Source organism: Coffea arabica, chromosome 4c, assembly GCF_036785885.1.
Source record: "Coffea arabica cultivar ET-39 chromosome 4c, Coffea Arabica ET-39 HiFi, whole genome shotgun sequence".
Taxonomy (NCBI): domain Eukaryota; kingdom Viridiplantae; phylum Streptophyta; class Magnoliopsida; order Gentianales; family Rubiaceae; genus Coffea; species Coffea arabica.
This window is the reverse complement of record NC_092316.1, coordinates 45,245,001-45,256,652: the sequence shown is the minus strand read 5'-3', so window position 1 is coordinate 45,256,652 and position 11,652 is coordinate 45,245,001. Positions and strand designations below refer to the sequence as shown.

The 11,652-nt window shown below is 37.5% G+C and overlaps 1 pseudogene; it reads right to left on the bottom strand.

Moving 5' to 3' along the window:
- Positions 1–510: 510 nt before the first annotated feature.
- Positions 511–5,757, bottom strand: LOC113740208 (probable splicing factor 3A subunit 1; annotated as a pseudogene).
- Between the last annotated feature and the right edge of the window lie 5,895 nt (positions 5,758–11,652).

Here is an 11,652-nt window from a genome sequence, read left to right as displayed (position 1 = left end):
AAAATTAAAAGGTCTAGTTTGTCTTCAAAAAGAGTGGTTGTATAGGATTTATTCATCCCTTGTATCCAAAATCCTTTCACTTCTTTTTTAAATTCCCGAACAATATTAAAAGCTCATCTTCTTTTCTCTTCTTAGCTAACTACTAAACTAAAAGCTAATAATTCTGTGCAAACTACAAAAGTGCAAACTACTCCTAATCTGTTTATACTACTGTAGAAACCACTAAGCTAAAACCCTAATTTTTTTTTAATTTCAATACTGTGCAAATTACAAGGCTAAAGCCTAAAAATTTACAATAATATCTAAAACATGATGAATGAATACAAGAGTTTCACATAACTCAAACACGGGGGCCTTTGGCCCTCTTTAGAGCCCAAAAAGTGATACGCCGAAACTCCAATGGTCCAATCCATTCTACTGAAGTCTGAAGAAAACGAGAGTTTTGCATGATTGTAAATAAATTAATTTTAAGACCAGACCTATCATCTTTTAATCTCAAGAGCCAAACTGTCAAATGAATAATCATTTACCTTTGAAAATGCCATTTTGTTCTAAAACAATCACAAAAAATAATTTTGGTGAGACTGATAAGGACAATACTTCTTAGGAGAAGTAACAGATCCAAATAGGAAAATAAAGTGTTTCAAGGCTTTGGTCAATGTTAAGCTTCTCATCTCTTTCTTCCTCCACGCTCTCTGAGAGAGAGTTGAAGTGTTTCTCCGGGTGCAACGTTATAATATGCGAGCGACAAATTGTCCTTGAGAAAACCAGGCCTTCCACTCAGTTACTGTTTGTTAGCCGGAAGTTGAATCTCACCAGCTATTTTCTCTTTCAAGCTGCTGACAGTTTCAGACAGCGACTGCACAAGAATCTCCAGCACCTGCCCTTTCATATTGCCTTCATCATGATTAGGCACAGACACGTTGATACGAGCAGGTCCCTGCAGTGAACACAAATGCAAGCTTAGTTACAACCCAATGACGTAAAACCTTCTCTTTTTTCACAAAAGGAAAATTTTTTTTTAAAAAAATCACAAATATAAATGAATGCAAAAGTGCATCATACCGAATGTTGAGCTAAAAATTGATCCTCGGGAACAAGCAGAGCATCATCAAGTTTCTGTCTTTTTGGTTCTGGTTCTTCAGGAAGTGGTGGAGGAGCTTCCTCAGGTGGAGGTGGTGGCATTCCCTGAGGCATGGATGGCGGTGGGACCATAGGCAGGCCAGGCTGAGATATGGAAAGGGGAACAAAAGGCCGGGGAGCAGACAAAGGTGTAAATTGAGATCCAGGTGGCGGTGGCACAGGCATGTTGGGGGAATTCATGGACATGGACGGATGCATTTGGGGTCGATTTACCATCAGAGGTTGCTGGCCCGGCATCATTGACATCGGATGAGGCGCAGGTCTGGGCAGAACACCGACGACTGGAGGCCCAGGTGGAGGTGGAGCCAAAACACCGGGACCAGTTGGGGTTGAATACTGAACAGTATTAGGAGGCCTAGGGATATTCAAGGCAAGTCCAGGAGGTGGAGGAAGAGGTCTAATTGATGGCATGCCAGGTCTGGGAGGAGGAGGAGCTGCAGGACCTGGAAGATTTCTCATATCACTGTTGGCTGCTTCATTTAGATCTTCTCCACCAGCATTCTGAGACATGGCCTGACTTGCTGTACGACCAATACTTCCTGTATGCCCATCCCAAATGACTTGCTTTGGTTGATCATCTTTTTTCTTCTCGATCTCTACCTTAACAGCATTAGAGACTTCCTCCTCAGTAGTACCAAAAATATCAGGACGGGTTCGAGCAAGTCCAACAATATTTTTTGTGATCTCATCATCAGGAGCAAGAGTTGTATCCCTAATTTTTGCAAACATCCTCTCCTTCTACTCCTTGTACTTTGGATCAATTAAAGAGATCCTGATATGTTCAGACATCTCATTGTCAGGAATCAGCTCACCAGTTATTGGAGACACAACAAATTTAGTTGGATCTCTTTCAGCAGGTAACCTCTCCTCAGGTCTCTTCCAATTCTTTACTATCCTCATAGGTGGTTCTGCTTCATCTATTGTAACCTTAGCTTCATTATTCTTCAGGTCCCCGTTCTCTTCAAGACTAGCTGCCCTCATGCCCTCCTCAACAAGCTGCACCTCCTCTTCATCCATTTCCATTTCTACTTCCTTCCCAGGCTCAATGATCTCCTCTTCTTCCATACCTGTCATCTTGCTTCTTCGTATAACCTCCTCCAGGGTCATAGGAGGGGGCAAATCTTCATCCTCATCATCTGCAAAGTCTATGGTCTCTACTACAACAAATTCATGCCAATCAATCATGGCCATATGTAATCGCTCCTGTTCTATCTCATCTGCAGCTTTCTACCTAGCCTGCTCCTGCTACCGTTCCCACTCCAAGCGATGAAGGCATCTTTCAAGCACCGTAGTCATGTCAGTTACACTCTTTCTCAACTTATCTATTAACGCTTTTGGAGGCATCAATACTTTCGAATAAGCATCCGCAAGAGATGTAAAAAACATAAACATGCTATGGGTTGGTTTTAGAAAAAGAAATTGAGGATTGTTAATCTCCCTACTGGTCAATCCAGTCAAAAACGATTTCCCATTCCTTGCGACAAACTGGGCAGTAAGCTTAATTATGTCCAACTCCTCCCCTGTATTCCCTTCAGGGAGACGAACAGTGTACTGCTCTGCTTCAGGGGGTTCAAGAATTTTACGAACAGGCCTAAACTGCACCGACGGATCAGGCTTTGCAATCGCATCCTTGCCATCAGCAGCCGGGACAGCAGCTGCTGACTCAGAAGCAGCTGAATCTGCCAGTTGCAATGGCTGCAGGGCAGAAACCTGATTTTGTGCACGAGCTTCAGATAAACGATGCTGATAGTACGCATGGTATGGATCAGAGGCATTCAAAAAATTAAATTTTGGATTCCCAGCATTGCTAGCAATAATCCTCTTTTCAAACTCAGGACCATTCTTGGCCACAAACTGAGATGTCTTGTCAACAATGTTTCTGATATCTGGAGGAGGATAAATAATACCAATAGTTCTCGTATGAGTCGCAACCGAAATAGGAGCTGAGTTGGATTTGTCAGCTTTGCTCAGATCCTCTTGACTTCCATTCTGTTTCTCGTCTTCTTCAGTTATCTGAGCTAGTGGTAAAGGCCCAAGATTACCATCAGAAGGGGGTGCAGGTAAAGGCAATATCGGCAAATTGCCCAACATTTCCAGATGGTCTGCAAAAAGTTCACAAAAAAGTTAAAAACAAACCAACAAAAAACACATGCAGCACACTATTTTTACTTCCTAGCATATCATGCTCTGATAACTCATGACTTCATGAAGCTTTATCACGATGAAGACCTCAAAAATGAGCACAACTACAAGAGACGTTGAAGATCATAAACTAGGTATGAGTTCATTCCTACTTCAGACCATCCACAAACTTTTCAATTCACTCAAGACAAACATTCACAAACATATTTCATCACATATGTTCACATACATCAAGTGGAATCACTACATAATCCCAAGTACAAGCAAAATAACTAACGAATAAAACGTGTTAGAAAGCCACCTCTGCTTAAAATGAAAATAAATAAATTACAGTAACAGAACAACCAACTTCAGAATAAACTAATCACAATGAAATTCATTAGAGCATCAAGATTCAGATTTCAGCAAAAACAACACCAACTAAAATAAGCAAGGAGAACTCATCACTAACCAAACAGAAAATATCCCCCAACCACCAAGGAATAATAAGAAACTTTCTCAGCATAAAGAGAGAGTAAAGAGGTCACTACAAGCTGCAGATTCAGAATTGTCGATAGGGGAACTAGGGTTACCGATTTGGAATTTCATTTTTTTTATTCTCGCTCTCTTAGACTTTCACTCTAGCTGACTCTACATTATGTTTCACATAAAAACTCAACAAAACCCAAAGGAATAAGAAATGGGTGGGTTGGGGCATTCCAGGTTCTGATACTACTTCCTATTCTTCCTTTTCAGGGTCCGCTACCCAGCCCTAAAACTTTTTCAGGATGCAATATCCTTCAAGTGGTGTTCTTTTAATAACTGTCCCAAAAAATTCTTACTACTTAATCAAGTTGGAGAAGGAGGTTTACAAGTTAAACTTTTTTTTAGTCATTTTTTAGTGTTACTTTTTCCTTCACTAGAAAGGTTAAACAGTAGCATTTGAAAATAAGAATGTTAGCCCCCACTTCGTATTGATTAATTAAAAGCTTACCTCTTCAATTTATTCATCTTCAATTTATTTCTTATCTATACATAATACACAACAAACACCACTAATATACACCATAAATGGCATACAGAAATAACAATAAAAAGGTTAATTACAACATTCACTCCAAAACTATTATTAATTTGTACTTGCTCACTTATAATATCAACTCGGCACTTTACAACTAACAATTTGTGCATTAATGGCAAACAAGTAGGATGGCCGGGTTTTAAAGAATTCCAAGATACAGAAATAGACACAAGAAATCCAACGTTGGTCAAAGAACTAATGAGTGAGACAATATAAAGCCTATTTTAGTACCGCCTCCTGTTTTACAAATTCTACCCATATTAATATGCACCAACTTACACTCTCTACCTCTCTTTCCCAGTTCCCACCGTCCCAAATACCTTGAGGTACTTGGATTTACAAGTTTTTAAAATCATTGAAGGTACTCGGAAGCATGTTTTTAATCTCAATTGTGATATTAAAACAGAATAGTTTGGTGTCTGGTTAACTCAAACAATCCAGTAGGTCTGGTTCAAAGACTAGGAAATAAGTACAAGCTTTTCCATCACATGTTCCAGTTTGAGTTAAGATACAATTGCACTTGGGCTTTATAACGGTGTTTTTTTTAATTAAATGAAGTAAATCCAAGATGGTTGCCTCTCTAGTCCTTTGTCCTATCCCAAATCCAAGTGGATCGCTTCTCTACGAGATTTTCTTTAACCATTTTGTTTGCTGAAATCAAAAGGAGGGAGGGAATCCATTTAACAATGAAAAACTAGGGAGAAGGTGGAATCCTTTCGGAAATTGACATTTTTTCCCTAAAATATGAGCACAATTACAAGAGAAAGGGTATCACCCCCAATGAAGATCATAAACTAGAGTACACTTTCCAGCCCATTTCAGACCATCCACAAACTTTTCAAGTCCCTCAAGACAAACATTCACACACATTTCCGCCCCATATGTCCACATATCAACTCGTATCACTACAAAATCCTAATCACAAGCAAAATGAATAAACAAAGTCTAACATGTTAGAAAGCTGGCTATGCTGAAAACAAGAACAAATATTATTGTAACAGAGTAACCAACTTCAGAAAAGAATAATCACGATGAAATTCACCCGTCCAAACGAAGAACAGAACCCATTAAGATTCAGACTTCAGAGAAAAAAAAAATCACCAAATCAGCAAGCAAGAATAACTCGTCGCTAACCAAACACAAAAAATCCCAAACCCCAACGAGTATTCCCAAAAAAAAAGAAAAAAGAATTCAGCATAAAAATAGAGTAAAGAGGAAATTACAAACTGAAAGCCTGCTACTTCTTAGCAAAATTCACCAACTTTACCTGAATTTTACAGAACCCCAACCAAAAAGGGGAAACTTCTACGTTTATAGGGTTTATTCATTACAGAACTTCAAAACGAAAAACAAAAATAAGAAGAAAGAAATGGAAATGGTTAAAGCGAAGAAGGACTGACCAGAGAGATTTGAGATCGCTAATTGAAGACAGTATATTGAGAAATTAGGTTTAGGGATTCAGAATTTCTTCTCTTTATTCTCCCTCGCTCCGACTCCCACTATCGCCGACTCTACGCTTCGTTTTGAGATGGTAAAATCTAAACAAAACCTGAAGGGAAAATGGGTGGGCCGGGGTTTACCGGCTTCTGTAACATCTGTTATTACTTCCTAATTGCTTAACTCTTTTTTTGTCTCGAGGGACCTGAAAAGTTTGTGGATGGTCTGAAATGGGCTGGAAAGTGTACTCTAGTTTATGATCTTCATTGGGGGTGATACCCCTTCTCTTGTAATCGTGCTCATGTTTAAGGGAAAAAATGTCAATTTCTGAAAAGATTCCACCTTCTCCCTAGTTTTTCATTGTTAAATGGATTCCCTCCCTCCTTTCGATTTCAGCAAACAAAATAGTTAAAGAAAATCTCGTAGAGAGGCAACCCACTTGGATTTGGGATAGGACAAAGGACTTGAGAGGCAACCATCTTGGATTTACTTCATTTAATTATAAAAAAACACCATTAGAAAGCCAAAGTGCAATTGTATCTTAACTCGAGCTGGAACATATGATGGAAAAGCGTGTACTTATTTCATAGTCTTTGAACCAGACCTATTGGATTGTTTGAGTTAACCAGACACCAAACTAATTTGTTTTAATATCAGAATTGAGTTTAAAAACATGCATCCAAGTACCTTCAATGATTTTAAAAACTTGTAAATCCAAGTACCTCAAGGTGTTTGGGACGGTGGGAAAGAGAGGTAGAGAGTGTAAGTAGGTGCATATTAATATGGGTAGAATTTGTAAAACAGGAGGCGGTACTAAAATAGGCTTTGTATTGTCTCACTCATTAGTTCTTTGACCAACGTTGGATTTCTTGTGTCTATTTCTGTATCTTGGAATTCTTTAAAACCTGGCCATCCTACTTGTTTGCCATTAATGCACAAATTGTTAGTTGTAAAGTGCTGAATTGATATTATAAGTGAGAAAGTACAAATTAATAATAGTTTTGGATCCCAGTTCTCAAGGACAATTTTTGCAAGGTTATTCTTGCATATTATAACAGGCAAGCTTTAGATCCAATGGAGAAGTCACTAAATTAATTGATCACCATCATCTCATTTACTGGGTGTCAAATTAATCCAAAGAATAGTTTTTGTCCTAGAAGACTTTAGTTTTGGAGGACTGAACCTTAGTTCCCCGTTTGCTCCAAATCAAATGACTAAACAAGCTAACCAATCAATATGCCCATAAGAATGACCACAAGACAACCACCAAAGAATGAACAAAGTTCAATTACTAAATTGGCATACGATAAAGATCTCAAGAACGACAACAATATTTCGTGAAAAATTCATAGAATATTTTAGCAATTGACCCTAAAAGAAGTAGATACAACTAACAAAATGAGCTCAATGAACCTAATGAGCTCCAAAACCAAGTCTTTCTACACCAAAAAATATTCTCATGCTTCTGAAGTAGAAAAGTTTCTACACAGGAAAGCATTCTCCCCTGCATCATCAAACAAGGAACTTCAACAATACCTAATTATGTCAACACTAATCTTCAAAAACCTTAATAATATGTTAACATTGAACAAAATACTCAATTTAATATCTAAATTAAATAAAGTAACCTTGGACTTACTGAATTAGCTAATTTTAGTAGAACATCTCCCCTTTAACTTCTTATTTTCGCTTTGATATCTTTAGGAAAGATAGAAACCCAATCAGGGCCAATGTGGAATCTTGTCAACCAAACCCTTCTAAAACCAACAAAATCAACACACAATTTAGCAACCCAAAAAAAATGCTGAAAATCAATCTATTCAACAAAAAAAAATCCCAAAAAATTGTAGAATTTACCTGGTGAAGATTAGGGCTAAAACTGAAAAAGGGACTTGCTTGCTGGGATTCTCTGTCAACCTGCAAACAATCAAACCAATGAATCAATCAATTTTCCTGTTAAACTCCAAGAAATAAATCAACAAAAATCCCAGTAAAAATTGAAGCTTTTTCTCGCCGGAATCTGTAAAATTCCGGGATTACCAAGAACACCCAGTTGACGGCCGACTTAGAAGAAACCAACGAGACAGCAAATACAAGAAACCATTAAGTAATCTTGGAGTATATGTATACTAGCAGTAGTAAATATACCTGAACAGAGATCGGGGAGTTGAAAAGCAGAGTAGGTGCCTAGCTTTGGGTTGGGATGGGGTTTATAATATGTAATGTTATCTCTTCAGCTCTCTTTCGGCCCAAGCCAAGGCAACATGTTTCAAAAATTTCAAGTTTTAATTTTTATTTATTTATTTACTAAAAAATTTATATTTAAAATATGTTTGTTATTTTATTCAGACCCTTCATTTAGCTACATATTTTAAATCCCACCTATCTTTTACTTTTGACTTTCCAATGGAAATTTGAAATTTATTTTATGTGCACTTTTTCTTTGTTGTAGTTTGCCACTTTTTCTTTGTTGTAGTTTGCTCGAGTATATACATATATTTTTTTATTTTTATTTTAATAGTAAAATTACATATATATCCCTAATATTTTATTATTTATTAAGAAAATATTATTTTATTTATTTTTAAAAAATAAAATAATTATTTTTTATTTTTTCGAGCTCGAACTTTAAATTGGCAACTCGTCGAACTCGATTTTAAGTTCAAGTTTGATAAAACTAAGTCAATGTTTAGCTCAATTAGGCCAAAGTTTGGCTTGACTCGACTTGTTTGTAACCTTAACACTGATCTCCAGTTGAGTTCGAGCTGAAGAAATCGAATTTAAGATCAAAGATATTGAGGTCGTTAACTCGCGAGCCTGCTCAATTATATATATATTTTTATTTTAATAGTGAAATTACACCCACACACATGCATATATACTCCTAATATTTTATTATTTGTTAAGAAAAATTACTATTTTGTTCATTTTAAAAAATAAAATAATTATTTTTTTTTTAACTCGAGCTCGATTCGACTCGAATTTGAGATCAAGTTTGAGTTTGAACTTTATATTGAGAGCTCGTCGAACTCAAGTTCGAGTTGAAGTTTTGGTAAAATTAAGTCGTGACCCAACTCATTAGGTTAAAACTCGATTCGATTCGATTCGTTTGCAGATCTAATCCCCAACAATTTGTTTATTTCATATATATCACATCACAAAAGTGCTACATTAATTATTTTAAATAATATTTCAAAAAATCTACTATCCAAACACACAAGAGTCTCGTGTAATTAGTAAGTAGTTTCTACTAATTTATTTCTGCAAGCCATGAATCTTATCACTATGAAGTTATGAATCTTATCATCTTTTTCAATGATACTCTAAACCGAGCTTGCATGCTTGTGTTATATATATATGACTAAAGTTGGGATTTTTATTTCAAATTTTTACAAGGTTATTCTTGCATTCTATTCTTTAAACTTCTAAAATTTCTTGGGTGCTAAAATCAGAAAAAAGAAATGCTTGCCAAATCGTAATTTTTTTTTTGTTTTTTTTACTCTGCCACTCTACCCATTGAGTCCACACTACTATTATCAACCTGGTACAAATTACAGCATGGAGATTGATCACTGATCCTTGCTCGTCACTTCCCCACGGACATCATGGATTTGATACTGCAGCAGCCTCCCCCAGCTGGTGATCGGCCGGATGAGTTGATATGGATGCCGTCGGCTTCTGGGCAGTTCTCGTTATCCACTGCTTTCCAAGAGATCAGACAAGTGCGGAGCACTTCCTGGTTGTTTTCTCAGATTTGGCATCAGCAGCTCCCTTTGAAGGTCTCCTTGTGACGGCCCCACCTCCCCCTAGGGCGTACCCCGGGGTTCGACAAGTCGCCTGCCCAACTCTCGCCGGGACTCAGTCGTTCACTACAATTCTCAAATGAATTACAATATAAATCTCAAATATACATCACATGGTCCACAAACATACATCCAAGTCTCCAATAATTACATGTCATAAGCGAAACGGAAACGATTCTCAACTATACATAAAATGATTCCAAATCCAAATTATACAAGATATATGCCATCCAGTTACGTGAACAAGTACTACAAGTCCTTCCTTCGCCACGAGCCCTGTGGAGGGGAATAAAATATTTTTGGGGTGAGTTAGAAGCTCAGCGAGTAACCATTAAAATCAGTAATCAAATCGGTTTTACAATAGTTCATTTCAACGATGTCATGAATCAAATGATAAGTCCAGAAACAATTACAACATTTACAATACATTAAAATGGAGTATCAATAATTCAAGAAACGTTTACAATGGAAAGCGATAGTAACATTCATTAAAAGGATACGGGCTCACATGGAGCTATTCGTTTGTTGGTTCGTTCCCCTGACATTTCCCCTTATTCCTCCAATCGTTTGAAATTACATTTTTTTTAAGTAGAATCCCTCGTTCATCCTTTTGTTCGTTCATCCCCTTTTCCGGACGTTGACCGGACTCCACCCATCCGACCATTGGCCGGACTCCACCCATCCGGACGTAGCCGGACTACAAGGTAATACTCGAGTATACCAAATTCACCCAGGATGACCCTATCGCCCGACCGAGTCCGCTTCTGGCTCGAGTCGATCGGTAACAAAGGGCAGTGGCCAGTTCAGCCAAACAGCTTACATTTATGCGCAACTAACATTTAATCACTAATCATTGAAAATTTCATATTCATTTAGATCGAGAGCGATAAAGTACACACTCGCCTAGAAAACTCGTTTTAACAATCATTGAAAACACTTAACACATTATCAATCAATAATAACAAGCCAATAAATCAAGGAATATAGCAACAAGGAACACTCATATGCAAGCACGCATGATATGCAAGAAAACAGTTCAAAAGTAACTTTGGAAACAATTTAAAGGTAAATAATGCAAGAAAACGGTTCAAAAGTAACTGTGGAAACAGTTCAAAAGTAAATAATGCAGGAAACGGTTCATAAATAACTTTAGAAATAGTTTGAGGTCACTCACCTCCATAGCTCAGAAACTATTCATCATATATCATTGCCTTGCTCAAATCCAAGTCTTAGATCACAAACTCAAAGCAATCAAATCCTTTCAAAGTGCGGACAGCACTTCCACTAAATTTGCTTACTTCTCCAGCCGTCAAGGCTTCATTATTTCCTCAGCCAGTTCCAAAGTCACACAAATAAGTTCATCCAATAGCCATTCACAAGCTCCAAGTAGTACTAGTACAAGTCAAGCTAGGGAAAAGTCCGGAAATGAAGGTTAAGATCAAAACCAAAAAAATACTTTTGACGTCATTTTACGGTAATGGTACCAAAGGCGTTACGATTGTCGGATGAAGGTTCAAGACCCACCGTTTCGAAGCTAAGAGATAGGGCTACAATATTGCAGAAGGTCACTCAACCCAGTTTCGAGTGTAACCAGGTCAAAAATGCAAGAAACTACACCAGAATCACAAAAACAGATTCACAGAACGCATTCTAGCGGAAACATCATAACTCAGGCTCTCCAAGTCCAAATCCAGAAATTCCAAAACCAGATGATAGCTAAGAAACAGGGCTAAATTGCATCAGACGGCCTCAACAACTAATTTGGAAACAATCCTGACCAAAACAACCAATTACAGGCGCAATTCTTACATTCGGGTAAAACCAGAACAGCAATAGTAATTTTGACTTTTCTCATTCTACACTACTCCAATTGACCTGAAATTTTGTAGGCTCCTTTAAAATGTCATTCCCTACAACTTTCATGTTTTAAGCCAAGGCCAATTCAGCCTCTAACTAGGAGCTATAAAACCGGACAGAATGTAGCTTCACAAAACCTAATTTTCTGAAATTTCTTCCAAAACAGAAATTGATTGCAATTAATCACTTTTTCCACCTTCTAGATGCCTT